Source organism: Dendrobates tinctorius, unplaced genomic scaffold (genome assembly GCF_039654945.1).
Source record: "Dendrobates tinctorius isolate UK_male_01 unplaced genomic scaffold, ASM3965494v1 ptg000366l, whole genome shotgun sequence".
Taxonomy (NCBI): Eukaryota; Metazoa; Chordata; class Amphibia; order Anura; family Dendrobatidae; genus Dendrobates; species Dendrobates tinctorius.
The window spans coordinates 2719584-2747543 of NW_027362032.1; positions in this window are offsets into that span (position 1 = coordinate 2719584).

Genomic DNA, 27960 nt, shown 5'->3' on the forward strand with positions numbered 1-27960 from the left:
CTTTTAGAAAAGATTTTTTGTTTCCACAATCACAATGGACAGAAATGATCTGATCCCAAAGTCTCCATGTACAGTGATTTATGGGGATTATTTCTGGCCTTAGGCTTTCCTATATTACAAGATGGATGTGAAGACTTTTCTGCCCAATGATGATATAAGTATTCTAGGAGTGACGCCTTTATAACCAGATAATAGTATGTTTGCAGCTTGCAGAGCACAGCGGCTCCTTCTTCAGGCAGCTGTAACAATCCAGTCTCTCAGCACTGACAGCTTCTATGGCTGCTCTGGGGAGAAAACTGCCTTTTGTGGTAAAATGTAATTATTTTTTCCTCATCGCCCAATGGTGTAAAATTCTGGGAGAAAGATGAGTAATTGAGAGGTGGCGGGTGTAACATGGCGCCTCTTATTGGGGGCTCTGATAATGTGACCCCCTAACACCATAAGAGCAGACTCTGCCCGGTCAGACGGCGCTCCTTCCCTCCTGAGGAGTGTCCGGCCCCTTATGGGGTATCGGCACTCAGGGGAAATTGTGGAACAAGTGGTTTCTGTTTTCTCCTCTTCTCCCGTGTGATAATTACAGACTTGGGGACGGAGCGACATTTTAGTGGGAACATTTCATTCCTCCGCTCAATGTTACACAATTGTGACCCCCTGAGGGTTAATAATCCTCCCTGCCCCCTAGATGAGCCCTCCAGAGGTGGAGGGGGTAACATGGGGCCACTTGTGGGGTCTCTGCTGTTCTGGTGTCAGCGCTCTTCACACGTCACACGGCGTCCGCCGTCTATCCCAGCCACAATGGCGCCCCTTCCCTCCTGAGCCTGTGGGGTATCGGCACTCAGGAGACACGGCGCACTGTGCGGCCTCAGCGCTCCTGTCACCTTTAGGACAATGATACATTGGGGGGAAAGTCACATTTCTGTGAGGAAAACACTAAAATTGTCATTTTTTCCTTCCACATTGCTGAAATTCCTGTCACACTGTCCGAATTCAGAGATTGTCCTGTCAGAAAGGAGAAGACAGGGAGCGAAAGGGTTAATAGGACTCACAGGAGGAATCGGCCCAGAAAGCAGAAGGTCCAGGAGTGTCCGCCACATATATGACCGCTCTGTGCACAGGACCTGTGATGAGGTCACAGGAGGGGAGGAGTCAGGGGTCACATGATCAGGGGCCTCAGTGTGTGCAGGACTCTGCTGTGCTGGTTGTCATGGTGCTGGATGAGGGGAAGTTTATGTGTGGGGTCAGGAGGGGTTTACAGGGTGGATGTAGCAGAGCCGCGTGTGTACGAGGTGTACGGAGCGGAGCCGCGTGTGTACGAGGTGTACGGAGCGGAGCCGCGTGTGTACGAGGTGTACGGAGCGGAGCTGTGTGTGTAGGTAAGCCTGGCTGATGGTGCAGTGGGTCCACATCCACCAATGTTACACCAAGTAACTGTACACACCTCACAACTTTTGAAGCACGGATAGAGGCACAGAGCATGCGGCGCGCATAGCAGCAAATTTTGGCCTCACCCTAATCCGCGGCCATTTACCACTGCTTTCTCCCCCAGCAGGAGGAGTTGTCAGAGGGGCGCTGGTAGTGAGGGAAATTCAGCAGACGCCTGAGACTGCAGGGCGTAGACCCAAATCCGGGACACACTAGCGTTTATGAGCGCAGCGACGGCCTGCGCACGGCCGCCTCTAAGCCCCGCCCCTGCCGTGCCCCCGCCGGTAGCTCTGCCCACCAGCGCATGACGCTGCACGCGCCCTGCGTCCCCCATCTTTATCACAGGGGGCGCAGGCCGTGCGCAGTATGCGTTTGGCGGCACATGCGTCCTTTTGACGGTGCGCCAACCTGCGCCAAATGCAACCTGCTGCAGTTTGCTTGCGTCGGCGCACCGTCAAAAAGGCGCATGCTTTTTGACGGTGCGCCGATGCAAGTAAACTGCAGCAGGTTGCATTTGGCGCAGGTTGGCGCACCGTCAAAAGGACGCATGTGCCGCCAAACGCATACTGCGCACGGCCTGCGCCCCCTGTGATAAAGATGGGGGACGCAGGGCGCATGCAGCGTCATGCGCCGGTGGGCGGAGCTACCGGCGGGGGCGTGTCAGGGCGGGGCTTAGCGGCGGCCGTGCGCAGGCCGTCGCTGTGCTCATAAACGCTAGTGTGAAACTAGCCTAAGGCCATGTTCACACATTGTAGAAATACGGTGTTTGTTTTCTGAAGGATCCGCACCGTCTACAATAACCATCTTCTCCCCCTTATTTGATGCGTTCTTGGTGCAGAGGTGAAGCCGCGTTTTTATTGCGCTTTTTAGAGGACAGAAAAGCTTTGATTCTGCACTTAATAAAGTTTCTGCAGTTTTTTACCTGCGATTTTATTAGAGAGAAAAAATCCCCAAATCGGCCCAGATCAGCCGCGTGCCTTGGGCGCACAGCGGGCGCCTTTTATGGGAAAGTAGCTTTTATTAAGGATTTATTTACATAAATGGGGTAAAGAAAAAGGGAAGAGACAGATTATAAATACCCAGTAATACAGACAAGAACCAAACAACAGCAAAAAAGAGAAATGTAAAGTCATGAAAGAGAGAGGCAGAATAAAGGGGAGAAAGGGTTAAGGAGGAGAATGGGGAAGGAAAAATAGGGTTTGTTAACCCCTTAGAGACCTTGCCCTCTTTCGTTTTTGCGTTTCTGTTTTTCGCTCCCCTTCTTCCCACAGCCATAACTTTTTATGTTTCTGTCAGTATGGCCATGTGAGGGCTTGTTTGTTGCGGGACAAGTTGTGCTTTGGAACGACATCATTGGTTTTACCATATCGTGTACTCAAAAATGGGAAAAAATTCCAAGTGCGGTGAAATTGCAAAAAAAAGTGTAACGCAACAACTTTTTTTGGATTTTCTTTTTACCATATTCACCAAATGCTAAGACTGCCCTGCCATTATGATTCTCCAGGTCATTACAAGGTCATAGACACCAAACATGTCTCAGTTCTTTTGTATTTAAGTGGTGAAAAAAAAATCCAAAATTTGTTGGGAAAAAACATTGCTCCATTTTCATGATCTCGGGTTGGGTGAGGGCTTATTATTGCCGAGCTGATGTTTTTATTGATCCCATGTTGGTGCAGATACGATCTTTTCATCATCCGTTATTGCATTTTAATTCAATGTCGTGGTGACCAAAAAACCTTAATTCTGGCATTTTGCCTTTTTTTCTCACTACACCGTCTACTGATCGGGTTATTCCTTTTTTTATTGATAGATCGGGCGATTCTGAACTCAGCAATACCAAATTTAAGTATGTTTGATTTTTCTATTGTTCTATTTTGAATAGGGCGAAAGGGGGGGGGGATTTGAACTTTTTAAAAACTTTTTTTACTTTTGGCCTGCTTCAATAGTTTCCATGGGAGACTAGAAGCTGCCATAACTCGGTCGGCACTGCTACATGCAGGCGATGATCAGATCTCCTGTATGTAGCAGAATACCTCACTTGAGCTGACGTGTGCTGGGAAAGATGCAAATTAAAATTACACACAAGGGGGCACCACTGACATATAAAAGGGGATCCAACCAGACCTATACAAGATTGATGCCAATGTACAAAGAAGAGAGAAGATATAGGCCACACACTGGGGATCACCCAACATAGGATTTAGCAAAAATTGTAACAATCTTTATTTAGACACACAAACCAAAAACACCCAATCATTAAAAACATTAAAATTGGTCACACATGTGAGATGAAAATCTAGGCTCAAAATAGAGCCAGACCCTCATGGCTCCACATTCAGTAACTCAATAGAGAACCAAGTGTGTATATAGACAGCAGACCACAATATAAAGGCTATGCATAAAGACTAGTTCATAAGAATGAATGAAGCACATACCATAAATACAAGTGGTCACAAAGGAGTTAAACAGCAGTAAGACAGCATGTATTGTCCATACAGATAAAGATGATTTGAACCAGGTAGCAGAGAATATAATACGCCTGTAAAAAACGTGCTCACAAGCCCAAAAACACTATCCGGCTTGAGTAGCCCCCTAATACAATGATATTAGCAACATCCTAAGAGGTATGCATACTTCCCTAAGATAACTCAAATTGTCACGATTCATCAGGCATGCTGAAATTAGATAGCACAGGCTAACAATAGCTGCCTGCAAAGAATACTGAGCTCAGCTTTAAATTAATCATATAAAAATTACGAGTCAGAGGTGGCGTGGAGCCTGAGCGTCCTGAGCCCCGCCGCGTGTCGCCACCAGTTGTGGCTTCATCAGGGGTACTGACTGTTAGTTGTGTCTTTTATACATCAATTAGATTAGTAATCGAGCGCAGCTGCGCTAACACCTACCAAAGAGGCTGTAGGACACATAGGCGGCCAATGATTGCATTGTATAACCCCTGTCAGGGCTGAATTCCATCCAGAGCGCAGGTGCCAGCGTACGTACCCCGAAAGTGACTGGCACGGTATAAGATCTAAGACTGTCTGACTGATTGCGCTTACGCAGGATAACCGCTATTCACAGCTCATTCCAGAGACTTCGAGAGATCTCTCTGCTGCGTCTGCATTTACGACACAGCTACACATCTAATGACCACAAAGAAAAAAAAAAAGGTGTCAATATACCGGTGTTGAAATAGTGGAACGATAAGGCCGGGGTCACACTGGCGAGGAATACGGGCGAGTGAGAGGCGCTAAAAGCACGCATTAGACACGGACCAATGATTCTCTATGGGGTCCCTCGCACCAGCCGTATATTTCTCATCCGTATTCTAGGCTCCGTGCCAATCGCAGCATGCTGGGACTGTCAGCATACTACGGCCGTAGTACACCAATGCAAGTCTATGGGTGCGCAAAAAATACGGATTACACACGGACCACATGTGTGACTTGCGAGAAATACGCACCCAGTGTCTTGAAGAAAAGCCGGCAATTCAGTGCGCTATACAGTAAACTCACACTGACAGGTTTAATAAAGAAACGAAAGAATAGATATAGATACATAGAATACATTATATATATATATATATACACACATGTCATTGTGACACATATACATACTGTATTTTCCGCTTTGTAAGATGCACTTTTTTCCCCAAAATTTTGGGGGAAAACAGGGGTGCGTCTTACAAAGCGGACATGCCTTACCTAGGCTGTGATCGGGGGCGTCCGGCGGTTGCTGGCCGCTGCTGCAGGTGTGTCCGGTGCCGCGTTGTGTGCCCGTTGATGCCCAGGGCTCTGCCAACATTGTGCGACAGGCCAGAGCCCCGGCATTTCCTCAGTTCCCTGTGTGCCGGTAAAAAGATGGCCGCCGGCGCGTGTGCAGATGGGATCTCGGGACCCAGTTCTCGAGAGATGAGATTTGAAATCTCATCTCTCGAGAGCTGGGTCCCGAGATCCCATCTGCGCACGCGCCAGTGGCCATTTTCCCTGGGTTCCCTGTGTGCGCGCGGTGGTGCCTGCAAAAAAATGGCCGCCGCGCGCGCGCAGATGGGATCTTGGGACCCAGCTCTCGAGAGATGAGATTTCAGATCTCATCTCTCGAGAACTGGGTCCCGAGATCCCATCTGCGCACGCGCCGGCGGCCATTTTTTTTTTTACCGGCACTTCAGCGCACGTATATAGGGAACCGAGGAAATGCTGGGGCTCTGGTCTGTCGAACAATGTCGGCAGAGCCCCGGGCATCGATGGGCACACAACGCTGCACCGGCCTCCAACCGCCGGACAAGTGGAGAAACCTGACACCAGCACAAGACTCTGCAGCAGCAACGGCACACATCGGAGCCCCCCTCATCTCTGTATGCGGCCTGCAGCATCACTCCACGCCTGCCTCCTCCAGCAGCGAGCCTGGGACCCCGCTACACCGCAGCCACCAACCCCGGTAAGCAATAAGATGCAAGGATTATAAGAGGCACCACCATTTTATTAAAAAATATTTTTTTCTTATTTTTCTCCTCAAAAATTGTGGTGTGTCTTATAATCCGGAGCGTCTTATAAAGCGAAAAATATGGTATATGCACTCTATGTGTCTATATTTATTCTTTGGTTTCTGTTAGAAACCCTGTCATAGGGCTCCATTATATGTCCATTTTGCAAGCCTGCGAGAAAATCTCGCCATACGGATGCCATACGGATTACATATGGATGCTGACATGCGCAAAATACGCAACCACACCTTGATTACGGATGACAAACAGAGCACTGTTTAGGGGCCATTCATCCGTATTACGCATGTAAAATACTGACCGTATTTTGCGTCGGTAGTGTGACCCCGGCCTAACACACAAAACCCAGATGTCATAAAAAGGTTAAACATTGCATAGCCAATGTCAATAAAATTGTACCGATGTTTTGGTCCAATGTGAACAGGCACCCATGAACCCAGATTTTATATATCTAATCCACAAGATTTCAAATTATACCGATATTTTGGTCCAATGTGAACAGGCACTGGTATACACAGATTTTATATATAGTCAAAAAATAAAAACCTAAGGACCCTATTACACCAATATTTAGGTCCGATGTAAACAGGCGCTAGTATACACAGGTTTTATATACCGTCAAAAGGTCAAAACCTATATTCCCTATTAAACCAGTATTCTGGACCAATGTGAACAGGCGCAGGTATACACAGGTGTTATATCTAATCAACGGTCAAAACCTATGGACCCTATTATATCGGTATTATGGACCAATGTGAACAGGCACTAATATGCACAGGTTTTGTATATAGTTGAAAGGTCAAAACCTATAGACCCTATTATACCAATATGAACAAGCACTAGTATACATAGATTTTATATATAGTCAAAAGATTAGTCCCTGTTTCATCGGTACTTTGGTCCAATGTGAACAGACACTGGTATACACAGATTTTATTAATAGTCAGAAAGTCAAAACCTGGGAAAGATGCGGGCTCACCACTTGAGCCGACATCAAAGGGAGAGAAGCTACCTGCACCGTACTAGTCGTGAAGGGGTTAAGTAAAATGGGGAAAAGGGAAAAATTAAAGGGATAGAAAGAAAATGAAAAAGATTGGTCTGCACCGGATAGGCCGGGAAAGGGGTTACGGGACACATGTAATACCTTATATATAAAACATTTAAGAGGCAGGAGGGGAAGAGAAGGAATGGGAAAGGCGAGGAAAGAAAAGGGGAGAAAGGAAGAACAGCTGTAACTAGGCGGAGAGACGAGAATCTAGAGGAATCCTGACTGTTACACCATGGAAGATACTGATTGTTGGAGTCTGATAGCGCCACAGTTCTCATGAACTCTGCGCTCTCTGTGGTCTGAAGACCCTGCGGACCTCTGGGGTTTTGATGCGTTTTCCCATTATAGGCTTCTTCTGAAAAAAACGTATTAAGAAAAAAAATGTATGAAGATAAAACCGCCGTCACATTTATAAGCGCAGAATCAAAGCTTTTCTGTACTAATAAACAAGTGTTAAATGCGGCTTCATATCTGCCAAATAACATCAAATATGGGGGAAAATGCAAAAAAGAAGAAGCGCAGCAAACGCGCAATAATCAGGGAGGATTGTCACTACGTCATCTGGGTCAGACATTTACAGAAGAAAGAACGCAGCATTTACGCTACGTGTGAACACGTCCTCCGCATTACAACTTTATTACATTATTTTATGGGTTTTATAGAGAAAAATATCAATTACGCCATTTTGTTTCTCCCGTAATTTACCGATTCCTGTAAATAATCTGATCGCTGTGTTCTGCGGGTCATTACAGTTATATTGGCACAACTATGTCCGGGTTATTCACTGATTTGTGATGCTTCTTATTTTTAAAAAAACGCATTAAAAATGACATTTTTTTCATTATCAAGTGTTTTTCATTATTATTAGTAATTTTATAGGATGAAAAAAATCTCTTATTCTCCTCTAGAATACAGAAATATCCATTGTACACAGCAGTGTATTTCTATCTGAATACTCTGCCTGTAGTCAGAGCCTGGAATATGAATCAAGTGCACACAATCCTGCAGCCACTTCACCGGAGCTTGTGGCTCAGCAGCTTACAGTGCCTGTCAGTAATGTTGAGGCTGTGGGTTCAGGATCTGGGACTCTAACATTAAAAAATACATTTTTGTAATTGCTTATTATTTTAAATACTTTTATAAGAACAAAAATATATATTTTTCTTCCCCTCAGTATACAGGCACCATAAAAAAAGCATTCTTATACACAATGTATTGCTATGGATATGTATACTCTGCTTCTGAGTTCATTGCCGGCAATATAGCGGTCAATATGACCAAATTCTCCCATCTCCAGCGTTGTGAGCTGTGACTCACTGGTATAGCAGCAGCCTGTGGAGACTGAGATGGAAGCTGATACTCTTGGGGAGACCAATCACTGAAGGGAGAGGAAGTGAATATATAATCTAATTTATGCACTTAGCAGAGAGAAGCGGCCAATCCCTCCGAGCAGGAGGAGCTACAGGAGCAATGAAAATGTCAGAGAGAGGAATATAGAGGTTGGGAGAACAGCTGAGGTGTGACATGACAGTCCAGCTGAATCTGGGATGGTTGGGAGCTATGCAATTGAGATGCTGTTGTGTCATTACCCTATAAAGGCGGTCCATGCTCAGAAATTCTACTAAGATGAGTAGTCAAAATTCCTCCAGAAACTCACTGCCAGTTATTGCAAGCGCTTGATTGCAGTTGTTGCTGCTAAGAGTGGCCCAACCAGTTATAAGGTTTAGGGGCAATCACTTTTTCACACAGGGCCCTGGAGGTTTGGATTTCTTTTTCCCTATATAATAAAGATCTTCGTTAAAAAACTGCATTTTGTGTTATCTTTGGCTAATATTTACATTTGTTTGGTGATCTGATACATGTGTGACAAACATGACAAAGAATAGGAAATGTGTATGCATATGTCTATGTATACATATATACAGTGTGTGTGTATATATATGGTGATGGTGAGGAGGCAGGGAGGAGTTTGTGTGGAAAATGAAGATGGCGTGCTAAGTGCTGGCTCACAGGCCACTGCAACGCATAGCGGAGCTTGTAGTATTAGAGCGCAGTACGCCGGGGGACAAGAAGTGATTGATAAACATCAGAGCTGCATCTGGCAGACACCAAGTGATGCTATCTGCCTTATAAAGGTATATATTACTATAATAAGAGTATGGATCCATTACTGGCACATAATAGTAAGATTAATGAATACAAAATGAAATTAGGGTAGTGAATAACTGTTTTAATATTTGGTACAGAAACCTTTGTTTGTAATTACAGAGGTCAGACGTTGCCTGTAGTTCTTGACCAAGTTTGCACACACTGCAGCAGGGATTTTGGCCCATAATTCCATACAGATCTTCTCCTAATCCTTCAGGTTTCAGGGCTGTCGCTGGGCAACATTGATTTTAAGCTCCCTCCAAAGATTTTCTGTTGGGTTCAGGATTTGAGACTGGCTAGGCCACTCCAGGACCTTGAAATGCTTCTTAGTTCCTCTTGTGTGTTTTGGGTGATTGCCATGCTGGAAGACCCAGTCACGACCCATTTTCAATGTTCCAACTGAGGGAAGGAGGTGTTTGGCTAAAATCTCTCGATCCTTGACCCATCCATCCTCCCTTAAATACGGTGAAGTCATCTTGTCTGTTTTGCAGAAAGACACCCCTAAAGTATGATGTTCCCCCCCCACCGTGCTTCATGGTTGGAACGGTGTTCTTGGATTTGCACTCATCCTTCTTCTTCCTCCAAACATGGCGGGTGGTGATGATAGCAAAAATTTCTATTTTGGTCTTATCTGACCAAGTGACATTCTCCCTTGCCTCCTCTGGATCATCCAGATGGCCATTGGCAAACTTCTAATGGGCCTTGACATATGCTGGTGTGAGTAGCAGGACCTTGCGTGCCCGGAAAGATTTTAATCCATGATGGCATAGTGTGCTTGTAGCTCTATTACCGGCACCGCTGCATGGTGGGACGCCAGCTTACTCACTGCCTCAGACCCTCGGCACAATCCTCAGCGTTCTCCTGCTTCCTGGCTGTGTGAGCGCCGCAGCTCCAAGCGATGCACCTAGTACACCCATGCGCGCACTCCCCCATTCTTAAAGGGGCAGAACAAGTATATACTAAATACTCTTAGCTTTTTGCTCAGAGATGTTTAGTATAATTACTACACCTGGAAGATGGCTTCCAGCTAATTGCTGGGAGTCATCCTATATAAAAGACTCCCTCTCCCTTAGGGATTCACCATGCAACATGTAGAATCATTAGTCAGTAAGGTGTACTACTAGTGAGTTATGAGGTCCCCTGGTCCTGGTTTGGCTAGTGTCCTAAACCTGTATTCCTTGCCTCAGTGTGGCCAGTCCTGAATCCGTCATCCCCTGGTCCCAGAGCAGCCAGTGTCTGAAACTCATTCCGGTGTAGCAAGTCCTGTATCCATAGTCCCCTGGATCCAGAAAGGCCATGGCCTGAATCTCATTCCCGGAGCGGCCAGTGCTTGAAGCTTGTCCATGAGTGGCCAGTGCCTGAACATTGTCATCTGGTCTGTGTTCAGCCAAACCCTATTCCAGTATCATAGACCAGAGTGTCTTAACCTTGCCCTAATCAGTGTCAGTAACCGTTCTGTAGAGGTACCAGAACTTACTAGTCTGAAAAGAGACCTATCCCTATTCAGTGTCAGCGAACCTGACCCCTGGGGTCTGCAGCTGCAATATTGGGTTCTGCCCCGGAGGGGTACCTGGCTGCTACCTGCAGGTCAGTCTGTATCCACCAGTGAACACTAGGTAGCTATGCACACTTCCTGAGCAGGCCCGGTCCTGTGATCCCAGCTCTCGTCAGGTCATTGACCCAGTCTTACCATGTAGTTCTGGGCTTTCTGACCTTTCTCAGAATCTTCCTTACTCCACGACATGAGATCTTGCATGTAACCCCAGACCGAAGAAGACTGACAGTCAACTTGTGTTTCTTCCATTTTCCAATAATTTTGTCAACAATTGTTGCCTTTTCACCAAGCTGCTTGCCTATTGTGCTGCAGCCCACCCCAGCCTTGTGTAGGTCTACAATATTGTCCCTGGTGTCCTTAGACAGCTCTTTGGTCTTGGCCATGGTGGACAGATTGGCGTGTGACTGATTATCTGGAAAGGTGTCTTTTATGCAGATAGCAAGTTCAAACTGGTTGCAATTAATACAGGTGAGAGCAGAGTAGAAGGGCTTTTTAAAGAAAAACTAACAGGGCTGTGAGAGTCTGAATTCTTGGTGGTTGGTCGGTGATCATACACTTATTTCATGCAATAAAATGCAATTTCATTATTTTAAAATCATACAATGTGATTTTCTGTTTTTATTTTATTTTTGGATTTTCTCTCACCGTTGAATTGTACCTGTGATAAATATTACAGACTTCTCCATTCTTTGTAGGAGGGAAAACTTGTAAAATCGGCAGCGTATCAAATACTTATTTTCCGCACTGTGTCAGGATCTTGGCTGTACATGTCCTTATTCATTTCTTACATTCGCATCAAGACATTTTTCAACCAAACTGTGAAGTCGTGAGCGATGAGCACGGTGAGAGATTCCACCAAGATATTGCACCTATGGAAAAAAGAGATCAGGGACAATGGAATCCATCAATGCTTGTAGATAACGTTGGACCATTGTAGGAGATGACCCGGTGCAGGAGTACAAGAGACAAGCAAAAAGAGCTGTCACTGAATGAGGGCCACAGTTCATAATGCAATTTCTGTGACTGTGTGTAATCTGTAATAGTGTTTAGATATGTCTTAGATATTGGAATTGCTGCTAAGCTTCCTCTAAGTATCAGACAATTGGCCTAACAAAATATCACGCATCTTTATATTTGCAGAAATAATGTTTCCGAGTCCTGAAACTTTTATGTATCAATAACATGTAGCGGTAAAAGGAAAACTTGTAGATATCGTAGAAACAAAGGACAAGTAAAATTGTCATTGTCAGATCTGAATTCAGAAGGGGAGAATCAGGAGGACACGGCTCGTTTCATAACTCAACCGGACAGCTTCTTTATAACCAATGAATTATTAAATGTTAAACAGCTACAAGTCCTACAGTCAGCGCAGAGACCATAGAGTCGGTGATAGGGGCATCACATATGACTTGGCTCCTAGAGAAAAAGAAAACCAAGGAAAACTGAAGCACAAAAAATAGGGATCATACAACCTAAGGGGGGTAAGAGGGAAAGGTAGACATTGCTCCATGAAACTTTAAGCTGATTTTCATCATGTGGTAATTATTTAGTTTCTAATGCAGCGTAATACAATAAATAAGAGGGGTGGTATTGTGTTTAACCCCTTTCTGACATCAGACGTACTATTCCGTCCATGTGCCCCGGGCCAATTTGACCATTGACGGAATAGTGTCTCGGGGATCGGCCGCACACACGTGTGGTGTGCGGCCGATCGCGGCCAGGTGTCAGCTGATTCTCACAGCTGACACCCAGCACTAAGTGCCAGGAGCAGTCACAGACCGCTCCCGCCATTTTAACCCCCGAAATACTGCAATCGAACATGATCACAGCATTCCAGGAGCAGGCAGAGGGCTGACAGTCCCTCTGCCTTTGGATCAGAGACCCCACAACGTGACGCAAGGTCGCGATCACTGCCAATGCCGATGTTGTCACAATCCGGGGCTAAGAAACTTCCTGGTCATGCGCAGTGCAAGTCAGGCAGTCTCTCAGTGTCTGGGCACTGAGTGCAGCGCTGACAGCTTCTATAGCAGGGGTGGGGAACCTCAGGCCCCAGGGCCATTTACGGCCCTCGATGACCTTTTTTCAGGCCCCCGAGCAGATTCTCAGGGACTGCATTCTTGGGCAGGGAGCTGTATTTTGATTGCTAGAAGCTCATTAATTTCTTCTTGCTCTGTTAGCACACACACGCAGTGTTCACTACTGAACATTGAAGGGCATGCAATGAAAGATTAAGTCATGAAACCAGTGGCAGAGTCAGGATGTACTTTGTGGGCGGAGCTTGTACGGCCCCCGAAGGATGGTATAAATATCCAAATGGCCCTTGGAAGAAAAGATTCCCCACCCCTGTTCTATAGCATGGGGATGCTGCTTCATCTGCCTGCCATAGAAGCGATCAGCCTGCAAAAAATGACTGTCCCATAGCGGGACAAAGTGTAAAAGATAGAATGAAATAAAAAAAAATGTAACTAATTGTAAAAATATAAAAAAAAATAAATAAAAAATAATAATAAAAATGTCAATATTTATTCTAACATTAAATAAATATTTGAATTAAAAAAAACTCTAAACAGTAAAAGTACACATATTTGGTATTGCCACGTCCATAACGACCCAACCTATAAAACTGTTCCACTAGGTAACCCCTTTAGTGAACACCATAAAAGCAAAGACAAGAAACAACGCTTTGTCATCATACCGCCAAACAAAAAGTGGAAAAACACGTGATCAATAAATAAACATGGTACCGCTGAAAACGTCATCTTGTCCCGCAAAAAAAAGCCCCCATACAGTGTCATCAGTGGAAAAATAAAAAAGTTATAGCTCTCAGAAAAAAGCGATGAAAAAATAATTATTTTTTTATATAAAATAGTTTTTATTGTATAAACATGAAAAATGATATAAATGAGGTATTGCTGTAATCGTACTGACCCGAAGAATAAAACTGCTTTATCAATTTTACCACACCTGGAAAGGTATAAACGCCCCCCCCCAAAAGAAATTCATGAATTGATGGTTTTTGTTCATTCTGCATCCAAAAATCAGAATAAAAAGCGATCAAAAAATGTCAAAAAATTATAGCTCTCAAAATGTGGTGATGCAAAAACTATTTTTACAATGAAAAGCATCTTTTAATGTGTGACAGCTGCCAAACGTAAAAACCCGCTATAACACCTCATTCACATGTCCTGATATTTCTGGTACTGGTACTGTGGCGGCGATCGGCACAAGCAGGGGAGAATGATGAGAGTCGTGTTCAGCACCTGGCGCTGGGGAACAGCGCTTACTGTAACGCTTCTTCCCCGGTGCCGATGCGTGTCACATGAATGACATCCATGTGTTTTATGTGTGCACGTATGCTGGCTGTTTTGTGGCCCACGCTGACATTAAAAATTGACGTCAGTGTGTTTTGCTCATGGACACACGGTCCGTGGAAACACACTGACATGTGCACAGACCCATTCACTTGAATAGGCAAATAGCGCTCCGTTTCTCCCGAGTCTCTCCGCATGGCTGCCCAATGGTATAAAATTCTGTGACACACCTATGATGTCTATATGATCACTGCAAACCCTAGATGAATTCATTGAGAGGTGTAATTAATAAGATGGGGTCACTTATAGGGGGTTCTGCTGTTCTGGCACTTCATGGGCTCTCCCAGTGTGTCATGGCACCTGCAAACCATAACAGTAAAATCTAGCGCTCCTTCCCTTCTGAGCTCTGCCATGCACCTAAACAGTAGTTTACCCCCACATATGGGGTATCAGCATTCTCAGGACAATTTGTACAATAACTCTTGGGGTCCAATTTCTTCTGTTACCCTTGAGAAAATAAAAAATTGGCTTAGAAAAGATCATTTTTGTGGAAAAAAATATTTTTTTACTTTTATGGCTCTACATTATAAACTTCTGTGAAGCACTTGAGGTTCAAAGTGCTCACCACACATCTAGATGAGTTCCCTGGGGGGGTCTAGTTTCCAAAATGGGGTCACTTGTGGGGGGTTTCCACTGTTTAGGCACATCAGGGGCTCTCCAAACGCGACATGACACCGGCAGACCATTCCATCAAAGTCAGCATTCTAAAACGTCACTACTTCCCTTCTGAGCCCCACTGTGCACCCATACAGTAATTTTCTGCCACATATGGTGCATCAATGTACTCAGGACAAATTGGACAACTTTTGGGGTCCAATTTCTACTGTTACCCTTGGGAAAATAAAATATTGGGGACTAAAAATCATGTTTGTGGAAAAAATGATTTTCATATTTTCACGCCCAGACGCTATAAACTTTAGTGAAACACATGGGGGTTCTAAGTTCATATCACACATCTAGATAAGTTCCTTGGGGGGTGTATTTTCCAAAAAGGGGTCACTTGTGGGGGTTTCCACTGTTTAGGCACATCAGGGGCTATCCAAACGCAACATGGCGTCCAATCTCAATTCCAGCCAATTTTGTGTTGAAAAAGTCAAATGGCGCTCCTTCCCTTCCAAGCTCAACCATGCGCCCAAACAGTGGTTTACGCCCACATATCAGGTATCAGCGTACTCAGAATAAATTGCACAATAACTTTTGCAGTCCAAATTTTCCTGTTACCCTTGGGGAAAAAAAATAATTGGATCTGAAGTAATGTCTTTATGAAAAAAAGTTAAATGTTAATTTTTTTTAAAACATTCCAAAAATTCCTGTGAAGCACCAGAAGGGTTAATAAACTTCTGACATGTGGTTTTGAGCACCTTGAGGGGTGCAGTTTTCAAAATGGTACCAATTTTGGGTATTTTCTATCATATAGACCCCTCAAAGTGACTTCAAATGTGATGTGGTCCCTTAAAAAAAATGGTGTTGTAGAAATGAGAAATCGCTGGTCAACTTCTAACCCTTATAACTTCCTAACAAAAGAAATTTGGTTCCAAATTTGTGTTGATGTAAAGTAGACATGTGGGAAATGTTATTAAGTCTTTTGTGTGACATATCTGTGTGATTAATGGGCATGAAAATTCAAAATTGGAAAACGCTAAAATTTTCCACCAAATTTCCATTTTTTTCACAAATAAATGCAAGTCATGTCAAAGAAATTTTACCACTAACATGAAGTAAAATATATAATGAGAAAACAATGTCAGAATCACCGGGATCCATTTAAGCGTTCCAGAGTTATTACCCCATAAAGGGACAGTGGTCAGAATTGTAAAAATTGGCCCGGGCATTAACGTGCAAACCACCCTTGGGGGTAAAGGGGTTAATGGCTAACTGAAAAGATGGTAACACATTGCAAGCTTTCCAGACTACTCAGGTCTCTTCAGGCATAGAATAATACAAAATCTGAAGAATCACATAGCACAGACATAATGCAATAGGTAAGACAAATGACGTGAAGTAGAACTATCATTATGGGAGAGGGATAAAAGTGGTGGCCATAAATATTGGAACAGTTCATATATTAGGAGTGTGAAAGTTTTATTGTCCTCTGATAGGGGTCTGGTTCTGTGTTGTGATACCCAACAAGGTCTGAGGAGAAAATTCCTTAATTGATATAAAAAGACATGAATCCCTGCGACACATTCATTCCTGCTTTGAGAGTGTCAAAGGCTGTCATGAGTTTATACTCCCAGATCCTTCTGTTTCTCTGAGATTTGAAGTTACCTTTTTAACACAAGTAATTTCATGTCCATGGTGCTGTGATCAGGGCTACAAAAATATTTTGCCACAGGTAGATCTATTCTTTTTTCTCTTATTGTGTAGTTGTGAGAATTCATCCTTGTTCTAAGTTTTTGCCCTGTCTCTCCCACATACAGACCCCCAGTTGGTACAAATAATTAAGTACACCACACTTTCATACCTTACACCACTCTTAATTATTTGTGGAGCTACAACATTTGACATTTGCCTGAATTTTTATATCTACACATGGTTTACACAAATGATATTTTCTTGTCTTAACTCTATACTATTTACCATTAGAAGCTGTGTATTTTTGTAATTATCTGTATGTATACATGATTGATTACCACTTCTGTCTCTGTAAAAACAATCCCCTTTAATCCCTTTCAGACATTGGGCATAAATGTACGCCAATGTCGGACTCCCTTCCTTTGATGTGGGCTCCGTCGCTGAGCCCACATCTTTTTCGGCACATGTCAGCTGTCAACTACTCCACCTGTGGCACGAACACAGAGACGGGGTAACAACAAGTGTAGGAAGATGACAGTCCATTGAGTCAATACAAGGTGCAAGGCCAGTTGATCTGAGGAACACAACCTGTCTCCAAACATATCCATGGTTCAACGATGGTCAATGGAGCAGATCTGTATTCTTCCAACCAAGGCTGAAAACCCCTAGGTTGTTTCCTATAGAATGATAGATCCGTGACCTTCGTGATGGAGCCATGATGTAAATGGCTGCCGTCCTGTCTCTGGTCCTTTTGGGATGTATGGATGTCTTGGCAGAATCTCTCTGGCTGTTTCTCTCTTTGTCTCTTTATACAGAGGCCTGTAACCTATTTGCGCACTTAACAAGTGTCCCTCATTCAGTATTTACATAAAGGGTAAGAATGGAGATGAGAACAAGTAGGATTACTTAAACTATTTGCATTAGTTTTCCCTCTCTGCTTTAGAAGTCAACAAACTGGCTCCATAACACAAGGCATAATTAGCATATCAGCAAACATCACTAGTGATCAAGGATAAGCGCACAATAAAAGTCAATATTACCGACTTACACAAACAAAAGTCTGTTTTCTTGACCAACCAGAAATCAACACTTAAATTTAAAGCCAACATACAGATAACATTCTATTATTCTTCGTTTGCTTAAAAATAGTCGTCTGGTTAATTAAGGAACAATGCTGTATGTCTTCACAATGCCAAAAGTAAAAAAAAATGTTTTTAAAAATATTAAAAAATTTAAAAAAAAATATAAAAGTTCAAATTCACCCTTTTGCCCCATTTAAAATAAAACAATAAAAAAATATACATATTTGGTATTGCTGCATTCAGAATCACCCGATCTATCAACATAAAAAATGAATTAACCCGATCACTAAACGGCGTAATGAGAAAAAATGTAAAACAATGCCAGAATTAAGTTTTTTTGGTTGCCACACTATTGCATTAAAATACAATAACAGGCGATCAGAAGATCATATCTGCACCAAAATGGTATCATTAAAAACGTCAGCTCGGCACACAAAAAATAAGCCTTCACCCAACGCAAGATCATGAAAAATCAAGATGCGACGGGTATCGGAATATGGAGCAATTCTTTCATACTTTACCTAATGAAGAGGAGTTATTTTTACTGATATTTGTTTATTTTCTGTTGGTATTTGGTTTATCCTATAAAACTCCCATATAATATTCTCACCTTGAATTTATCCTATAAAACTCCCATATAATATTCTCACCTTGAATTTATCCTATAAAACTCCCATATAATATTCTCACCTTGAATTTATTCTATAAAACTCCCATATAATATTCTCACCTTGAATTTATCCTATAAAACTCCCATATAATATTCTCACCTTGAATTTATTCTATAAAACTCCCATATAATATTCCATCTTGAATTTATTCTACAAAACTCCCATATAATGATCTCACCTTGAATTTATTCTATAAAACTCCCATATAATATTCTCACCTTGAATTTATCCTATAAAACTCCCATATAATATTCTCACCTTGAATTTATTCTATAAAACTCCCATATAATATTCTCACCTTGAATTTATTCTATAAAACTCCCATATAATATTCTCACCTTGAATTTATCCTATAAAACTCCCATATAATATTCTCACCTTGAATTTATCCTATAAAACTCCCATATAATATTCTCATCTTGAATTTATTCTATAAAACTCCCATATAATATTCTCACCTTGAATTTATCCTATAAAACTCCCATATAATATTCTCACCTAGAATTTATCCTATAAAACTCCCATATAATATTCTCACCTTGAATTTATTCTATAAAACTCCCATATAATATTCTCACCTAGAATTTATCCTATAAATCTCCCATATAATATTCTCACCTTGAATTTATTCTATAAAACTCCCATATAATATTCTCACCTTGAATTTATCCTATAAAACTCCCATATAATATTCTCACCTAGAATTTATCCTATAAAACTCCCATATAATATTCTCACCTTGAATTTATTCTATAAAACTCCCATATAATATTCTCACCTAGAATTTATCCTATAAATCTCCCATATAATATTCTCACCTTGAATTTATTCTATAAAACTCCCATATAATATTCTCACCTTGAATTTATTCTATAAAACTCCCATATAATATTCTCACCTAGAATTTATCCTATAAAACTCCCATATAATATTCTCACCTAGAATTTATTCTATAAAACTCCCATATAATATTCTCACCTAGAATTTATCCTATAAAACTCCCATATAATATTCTCACCTAGAATTTATTCTATAAAACTCCCATATAATATTCTCACCTTGAATTTATTCTATAAAACTCCCATATAATATTCCATCTTGAATTTATTCTATAAAACTCCCATATAATATTCTCACCTTGAATTTATCCTATAAAACTCCCATATAATATTCTCACCTTGAATTTATCCTATAAAACTCCCATATAATATTCCATCTTGAACACACGTCGCGTGCATCATGTTTTTGTACAATTTGTGAATAATATATATAGGTTCTCCTCGTCTGAGTTATTTTTGAAGGTCAACAAAATACGATTTTCCTGTCATTCATTTCTCACACTCTAGGTATAATAATGACTTTTCCCTGTGTGGGATTTTTGATGTTTAAAAAGGTTGTTGGTACTTGCTTTCTTGGGTCTCTTGAGGTTTTTACGTCATGTGAGCCCTGTGCCCAATCAGCGCTGATGTCACTGTCCCCACCTTCGGACAAATCAAGCATCATGAGGCCGTCAGAGAGCAGCCGCAGCCCTGGCTTCATGTTGATGTTCAATATGTCCGAAGGAACAGTGAAGCTGCTGCTGATTGGGTGCAGGGCTCGTGTGATGTGAGAACCTCACATAAGCCCCGGGACAGTGAGTCTCAACACCGCTGAAGTGGAGCCGACACGCCAGCGGAGTATGAGTGTTTTTATTTTAATGAGGCCAAACATAAGGAATGAGTTCACTGAGAAAAAAAAATATATATACCGTGTTTTTTGGACTATAAGACACACCTAGGTTTAGAGGAAATTAGGAAAAAAAAATTGAAGCAAAAAATGTGGTTAATTCTGTACTTAATATCCCTTATCCTGGTGTATATGGTCCCCTCATCCCTATTCTGATACACATGGCCCCCTCATCCCTACCCTGGTATACATAGATCCCTCATCCCTATCCTAGTATGCATGGGCCCATCCTTATCCTAGTATGCAGGGTCCCATCCTATTGTGGCATGATTGGCCCCATCCCGCTCCTGGTATGCAGTGCCCCATCTCATCGTAGTATGCATGGCCCCCATCCTTATCCTGGTATGCAGGGCCCCCATCTCTTCCTAGTATGCAGGGCACCATCACTATTCGGGTATGACTGGCCCCCCATTCCAGTCCTGCTATGCATAGCCCAATCCTTATAATTGGCCCCCATCCTGGTATCCATGGCCCCATCACAAAACATTAAGAAAAAAGCATTACACTTACCTACCCGGCGCTCCCTTGCTGAATCCTGCTCTGATACCAGCAACTGCTTTATGCTTGGAAGCAGCACATGGCAGGGACATAATGCGTTGCTCACAAGCAGAGCACAGCTGCTGGAGTACTCGCCGTTAAAACTATTTCACCATTATGAACATAAAAAAGGCTTCTCCCCTATGTGACATCTCTGATGTTTATTAACAGTTGATTTCCAAGTAAAATATTTCCCACATTAAGAAAATAAAAAAGGCTTCTCTGTGTGACTGCTCTGATGTCTAACAAGATTCCCTTTCCGGTTAAAATATTTCCCACAATCTGAACAGGAAAAAGGCTTCTCCCCTGTGTGAGTTCTATGGTGAGTAACAAGCAGTGATTTACGTGCAAAACATTTCCCACATTCTGAACAGGAAAAAGGCTTCTCCCCTGTGTGACTGCTCTGATGTCTAACAAGATTCTCTTTCCGAATAAAATATTTCCCTCAATCTGAACAGGAAAAAGGCTTCTCCCCTGTGTGAGTTCTATGGTGAGTAACAAGCAGTGATTTATGTGCAAAACATTTCCCACATTCTGAACATGAAAAAGGCTTCTCTCCTGTGTGAGTTCTTTGGTGTTCATTAAGATTCCCTTTCTGGTTAAAACATTTCCCACATTTTGAACTGGAAAAAGGTTTCTCCCCTGTGTGACTGCTCTGATGGCGATCAAGATGCCATTTCTGGTTAAAACATTTCCCACATTCTGAACAGGAAAATGGCTTCTCCCCCGTGTGAGGTCTTTGGTGACTAACAAGATGCCATTTCTGGTTAAAACATTTCCCACATTCTGAACAGGAAAAAGGCTTCTCTCCTGTGTGAGTTCTTTGGTGTTCATTAAGATTCCTTTTCTGGTTAAAACATTTCCCACATTCTGAACAGGAAAATGGCTTCTCCCCCGTGTGAGTTCTCTGGTGACTAACAAGATGCCATTTCTTGTTAAAACATTTCCCACATTCTGAACAGGAAAAAGGCTTCTCTCCTGTGTGAGTTCTTTGGTGTTCATTAAGATTCCCTTTCTGGTTGAAACATTTCCCACATTTTGAACAGGAAAAAGGCTTCTCCCCTGTGTGAGTTCTTTGGTGTATATCAAGATTCCCTTTCTGGTTAAAACATTTCCCACATTCTGAACATGAAAAAGTCTTCTCTCCTGTGTGAGTTCTTTGGTGTTCATTAAGATTCCCTTTCTGGTTAAAACATTTCCCACATTTTGAACAGGAAAAAGGTTTCTCCCCTGTGTGACTGCTCTGATGGCGATCAAGATGCCATTTCTGGTTAAAACATTTCCCACATTCTGAACAGGAAAAAGGCTTCTCCCCTGTGTGCGTTCTATGGTGAATAACAAAATTTGATTTACGTGCAAAACATTTCCCACATTCTGAACATGAAAAAGGCTTTTCTCCTGTGTGAGTTCTATGGTGAGCAACAAGCAGTGATTTACGTGCAAAACATTTCCCACATTCTGAACATGAAAAAAGCTTCTTTGCCTTAGGAGCAGTTTGTTTTTCATTGCCTTTTTTGTGACTTTGATTTTTCTTAGTAGTCAGTAATGAATCAGAAGATGGGACCTGTTTCATAGGATCAGATGACAGATCTTTGCTGTGAATGGATGATGGTATATCTGGAGTAATGGCATTCACTTCAGTTGTATCTTGTAGGATCTCAAGATCATCAGATTTAAAACTTGAAGATGTCAGCTGTCCCTCTGATCTCCTGGTACAGTCATCTGCTAAGATAAAAAAAACAATTATTTTTAATAAAATATCCTTGAGTTTAATATTTTTGAACATTTCTATTTAAACTGTACATAAAAATGGCAAGCTATGTAAAAACTTTAATTATTTACCAAGACAATGACAGTTCACAGTCTAATAGAAAACCTTGCTGGATGAGCCAGTAGTGTGTGGTGTTCAACTGTTTGTTCATTCTGCCTCCCAAATATCAAATATAAAGAAACCAATCAATGTTATGCAGGTGAAAATAATACCAATTCTCATCTCACAAAAAACAAGTCCCCACTCAGGTCCATCATCTGTCAATGGAAAAACAGAGGTTCCCGCACTATTAGTGGCTCAAAGGCGGCTGAAAAGTATAAACCAATCCAGCAAAATCCGCTCTCACTTCGGAGTCTTGCAGTGTGCGCAAACAACATTTAGGATCCCAGTATTTAGCAATATTATAGTGAGAAGAATCCACTTAATTTGCGGTGTCTCCTGGAGCACAATCTGGGCACTATGTGCTGGGTAATAAAATGGCAAATGTGTAATTTTCACTCTCCAACATCCACTGCGTGTTAATTTCCAGAAAGTGGCTGTGGAGTCAAAATATTCACTCCTCCTACACACGTGGTTAAAATTGTTGGTACCCCTCGTTTAATGACGAGAAATCCCACAATGGTCACAGAAATAACTTGAATCTGACAAAAGTAATAATAAATAAAAAATCTATGAAAATGAACAAATGAAAGTCAGACATTGCTTTTCAACCATGCTTCCACAGAATTAAAAAAAAATAAAACTCATGAAATAGGCCTGGACAGAAATGATTGTACCCTTAACTTAACCGCTTCGTGACCACCAACGTTAGATAAACATCGGCGCTAGCAGGGCTTTGTGCAGCGCGGACGTTTGTCTACGGTCGGCAGTTTTGTGCTCATCGGGACCCCACATACCTTATAACTAGGGGATTTCGCCGCACAACACATCCTGTGACCCTCGACCTCATTGAGATCTGATTGGTTCAGGTCCTTATGACATCAGCGTCACACCAGCCAATGAGTCAAATCACTGGGAAAGTTTGTTGCAGCAGTGAACTTTCCCGGGTGATCTGCCCCATAAAAACGCTGTTTCTCCTCAGATCTCCTGTCAGTGAGAGATTAGAGGAGAAGCAGTGTTACAAGTGCTGCTGCCAACAGCTGTGTCAGTCAGCGATTGTGCTATAAAGTAAAAAACAGATAAGGCAGGTTAGGGTTAGTGCTATAGTTAGGGTTAGTGTTGGGGCTAAAGTTAGGGGTAGGCTAAGAATTAGGCTTTTCTCAAATGCTTCCCAAATTATTTGGTCACGTCGTAGTTTTCAATTTCCGGTAAAAAAATAAAAACGAATAAAATGTCCCGTCAGTACTATAGTGCAGGAGACTTATGCACTTTTATGTTCTGATAGCGAAGAAACTGCAGTGTCTGATGGGGATGTGGATTTCGAGGGCTTTAGTAGCAGCGACAGAGATAGCTCAGAAATGAGCAGTGATTCCGGTCCATCCTCACACACAAGGACCAGGACAACAAGAAGGACAAATAGCGCTTCTGGAGAAATGTCTCCAACTCAGGGAACAATGCCCAGTACTAGCGCTGTCCCTAGTGCTCGGGAATTGGCGCACACCAATGTCCAAGGGGCTTTGCCTCTTGATGTAGCAATTCCCAGATGGGAGGCTTCGGATTCGGCTACTCCATTCATCCCTAATTTTAATGCCATTCCTGGTATAAATGTGGAGGTGGAAAATTTTGGACCAATTATTTTTTTAATTTGTTTCTGACAGATAGCTTGCTAGAGCATATTGTCCTACAAATTTATATGTGTCCCAATTCATCAGCCAGAATCCACGATCCTATTATGCTAGGTCACATTTATGGACAAACTAATGTCCTAGAAATGAAAACATTTTTAGGACTTACAGTCGCTATGGGGCTTGTTAAAAAAATGACCATTCTGTCCTATTGGTCCAACTGCCCTGTTCAAGCCACCGCTATATTTCCTGCCGTTCTTCCTAGGACCTGTTATCAAATGCTCATGAGATTTTGGCATTTTAATGACAATAGTCAATGCCTGCCCAGAAATGTCCCAGAACATGACAGACTATTCAAAATCAGACCCATCATCGAAGACTTGACAGAAAAGTTCTTAAAGCTCTACACCCCAACAGAAAACATTTCCATTGATGAGCCCCTTGTAAAATTCAGAGGAAGACTGCACCTCAAGCAATTTATTCCTTCTAAGAGGACAAGGTTCGGAATAAAGCTCTATAAAATGTGTGAGAGTTCAACCAGATACACATCAGCTTTTCACATTTATGAGAGGAAAGATAGACAACTAAACCCACCAGGATGTCCTACTTATCTGGGGACATCTGGAAAAATGGTTTGGGAGCTGATAACTCCATTTTTACAATAAGGCTACAATCTGTATGTTGACAACTACTACACCAGCATACCTCTATTTAAAGGTCTGGTTGAACATAACATAGGGGCTTGTGGGACTATTCGCAAAAACCGTCAGGAGTTTCCACAATCATTGGTCAGCAAAAAGTTCCGAAAGGGGCAGTCAGGGGCTTTACACAATGGAGAGCTGCTTGCCCTTAAGTATAAGGATAAAAATGATATTTTTATCCTGAGCTCGATCCACACAGATGCCACAAGGGCCACTGCAGACCAACAGGGATCCACTACTCCAAAACCTGTGTCTGTCATTGACTACCACAAATATATGGGGGTGTGGACCTTGCAGATCAGGTTCTACAGCCATACCAGGTATCAAGAAAATCATAGATCTGGTATAAAAAGTTAGTCATGTATTTGTTTCAGGTGGCCACATAGAAATCTTTTGTGTTATACAAAAAAGCCGGAAATGCAGATACTTTCCTTGATTATCAGGAAAAGGTCACTGAAAATCTTGTTTTTCAAAATTTTGTCCCCGCCAATCCTTTATAATGTGAAGATGTCAGAAGACTCACTGAGCGACATTTTATTGCACTCATCCCAGTAACTGAAACAAGAAAGAACCCCCAGAGAACATGTCGTGTATGTTCCTAGAGAGGAATGAGCCATGATCCCCGCTATTATTACCCACAATGCCCATCACTGCCAGCCTTATGCCTCCATGACGGCTTTACAATCTTCCACACAGAACCACGTTTTTGAACTGTTTTGACATTCAAGCATTTGGTTTATTTAGTGACAGACACATTTGAGTAGAGCTGACGTAACAATTTCCGGGGGTAGGTGGGGGGAGGTCTCCAGAGACACAAGCTGGGCACAATATATTGGGCACTACAATGACATTTTGGCAATTTTTGCTCTGAAACTTCTACGAGTTTCTGGAAATCATCCATGTCGTGAAAATGGTCACTATATCCATAGATGAATTCCCAGAGGGGTGTCATTTCCAAAATGGGGTCACTTCAGGGGGGAATTCATCTATGGATATAGTGACCCTTTACCTATCTACCTATTTTCCAATGTAAAATCTGGGGTTAAAACAACATTTTAGTGGTAAAAAAGTAATTATTTCTTCTTCACTGCCTAATGGTATAATTTTCTATGGAACAGCTGTGGTGTCAGTATGCTCACTGCACCACGAGAAGAATTCATTCAGGGAAGTATTTGGTAAAATGCAGTCACTTTTAGGGCTTATGCTGTTCTGGCACCTCAGGGGCTCTGACAATGTGACATGTCACCCACAAACAATTCCAGCAAAATCTGCTCTCCAATATGGCGCTCCTTCCCTTCCAAGCTCTGCCATGCGCCCAAGCAGTGGTTTACCCCCACATATGGGGTATCGGCGTGCTCAGGAGAAATTGCACAACAAACTGTATGGAGCAATTTCTCCTGTTACCCTTATGAAAATGCAAAATATGGAGCCAAAAAGATTTGTGAAAAATCTTCTTTTTTTTTTTTTTATTTGCATGGCGCCATGTTATAAACGTCTGTGAAGCACCTGTGGGTTCAAGGTGCTCAATACACAACTGGATAAGTTCCCTAAGGGGTCTAGTTTAAAAAATGGGGTCCCTTTTTGGGAGTTTCCACTGTTTAGGCACATCAGGGGCTCTCCAAACGCGACATGGCAACCGCTAATTATTCCAGCATATTTTACATTCAAAAAGTGAAATGGCGCTCCTTCCCTTCCGAGCCCTGCCGTGCACCCAAGCAGTAGATTTCCCCCACATATGGGGTATCGACATGCTCAGGAGAAATTGTAAAACAAAATGTATCGTCCATTTTCTCCTGTTACCCTTGTGAAAGTAAAAAATAATTAGGTCTAAATGAAAATTTTTGTGAAAGAAAAGTAAATGTATATTTTTTCCTTCAACATTCCATTCATTCCTGTGAAGCACCTGAAGGGTTAATAAACTTCTTGAATGTGGTTTTGAGCCCCTTGAGGGGTGCACTCTTTAGAATGGTGTCCCTTTTGGGCATTTTCTGTCATATTGACCCCCAAACTCACTTCAAATGTGAGGTGGTCCCTAAAAAAATGGTTTTGTAAATTTTATTGTAAAAATCAGAAATTGCTGGTCAACTTTTAACCCTTATAACTTCCTAACAAAAAAAAATTCATATAGTTGATATAGAGGCTACTGCGCAGGCGCCGCCATCGCCGGTGACATTTTGCTGGATGTAATTTTTTTCTAAGCCTCACAATAGCCACAATATTATAGGCATTATCAACAATAATATCAATGCTATTATATGCATTATGTAATAATGGGGGCAGGTCAGTGAGGGGTCAGCGACCTGTCATAAGCCAATACAGAGGAATATGTAATCAGAGCACCACATAAAGCCCCGCCCACAGCCCCGCCCCAGAGCACGAGAATATCATTAACTGAAAACTACAAATACAGATTACACAACAGTAAACCAGAGTTGCCCTCATTTATGGTGGATCATTGGAGCTACTATGGATCCTGAGCAGAAGATTAGAGAAAATAATATCGCTCCCCATTTCAGGAGAGATTGTGCAGTAATCTGAATTCCTTAGGATCAAAAACAATGTAATTGGTTGTAAGTTCTATAGAAAAGGGCTTTCACTGCCCAAAGTCATTTGAACAGTTTTGGGTGGAGGAGAATGTTGTGGTCTAGAGGCAAAATGGTGATCATGGTAATACGGCCGGACTACACCACCGATAAAGCAGCCACAGCCGGTGACTGAGAGGAATCTGTGACTTCTCTGCATTCAGTGGTCACTACTCACCTGGGTAGTCATATGTGGGAATCTCCTCTTTACACCACTCATCACCCCTCACATATGTCTCTGTAGTATTAATATGGGTCAGATCTTCACCCTGAAACAAATATTGTAAAAGTCACCGACAGATGGAGAAGTCCCATCTATGATCAGCTCTAATCCTGCCATCTCCACCGTTCTCATTACACAAGTATAAAACATATAATACTGGTGGATAAAACAAGACTGAGCACAAGACCTTCACAGCCGTCTACACATCATAGAGGAGATCTCCTGACACCTTCTCTCCATCTACCTGATGATCCTGAGGAGCACTGGGATCTTCTTGGTTACAGTCCTGTGGAAGAAGAGGACGGGGACATCTCTCTGGTGTTGTCCTCTTACTGGAAAGATCTGGAGGAAACACATACAGGGACTGAATTCATTCTCTACATACAGATAATTATAGGCCGTGTGTATTTAGTCCTGTCTATTACCTGGAGATGTGAGGGGCTGGGGAACCTCCATTATGACGTTCTTGTACAGATCTCTGTGTCCTTCTAAATACTCCCACTCCTCCATGGAGAAATAGACAACGACATCCTGACACCTTATAGGAACCTGACACATACAATGATACCGTCATCCCCCCGATCCCTTCATAGTGTTACTGTATAAT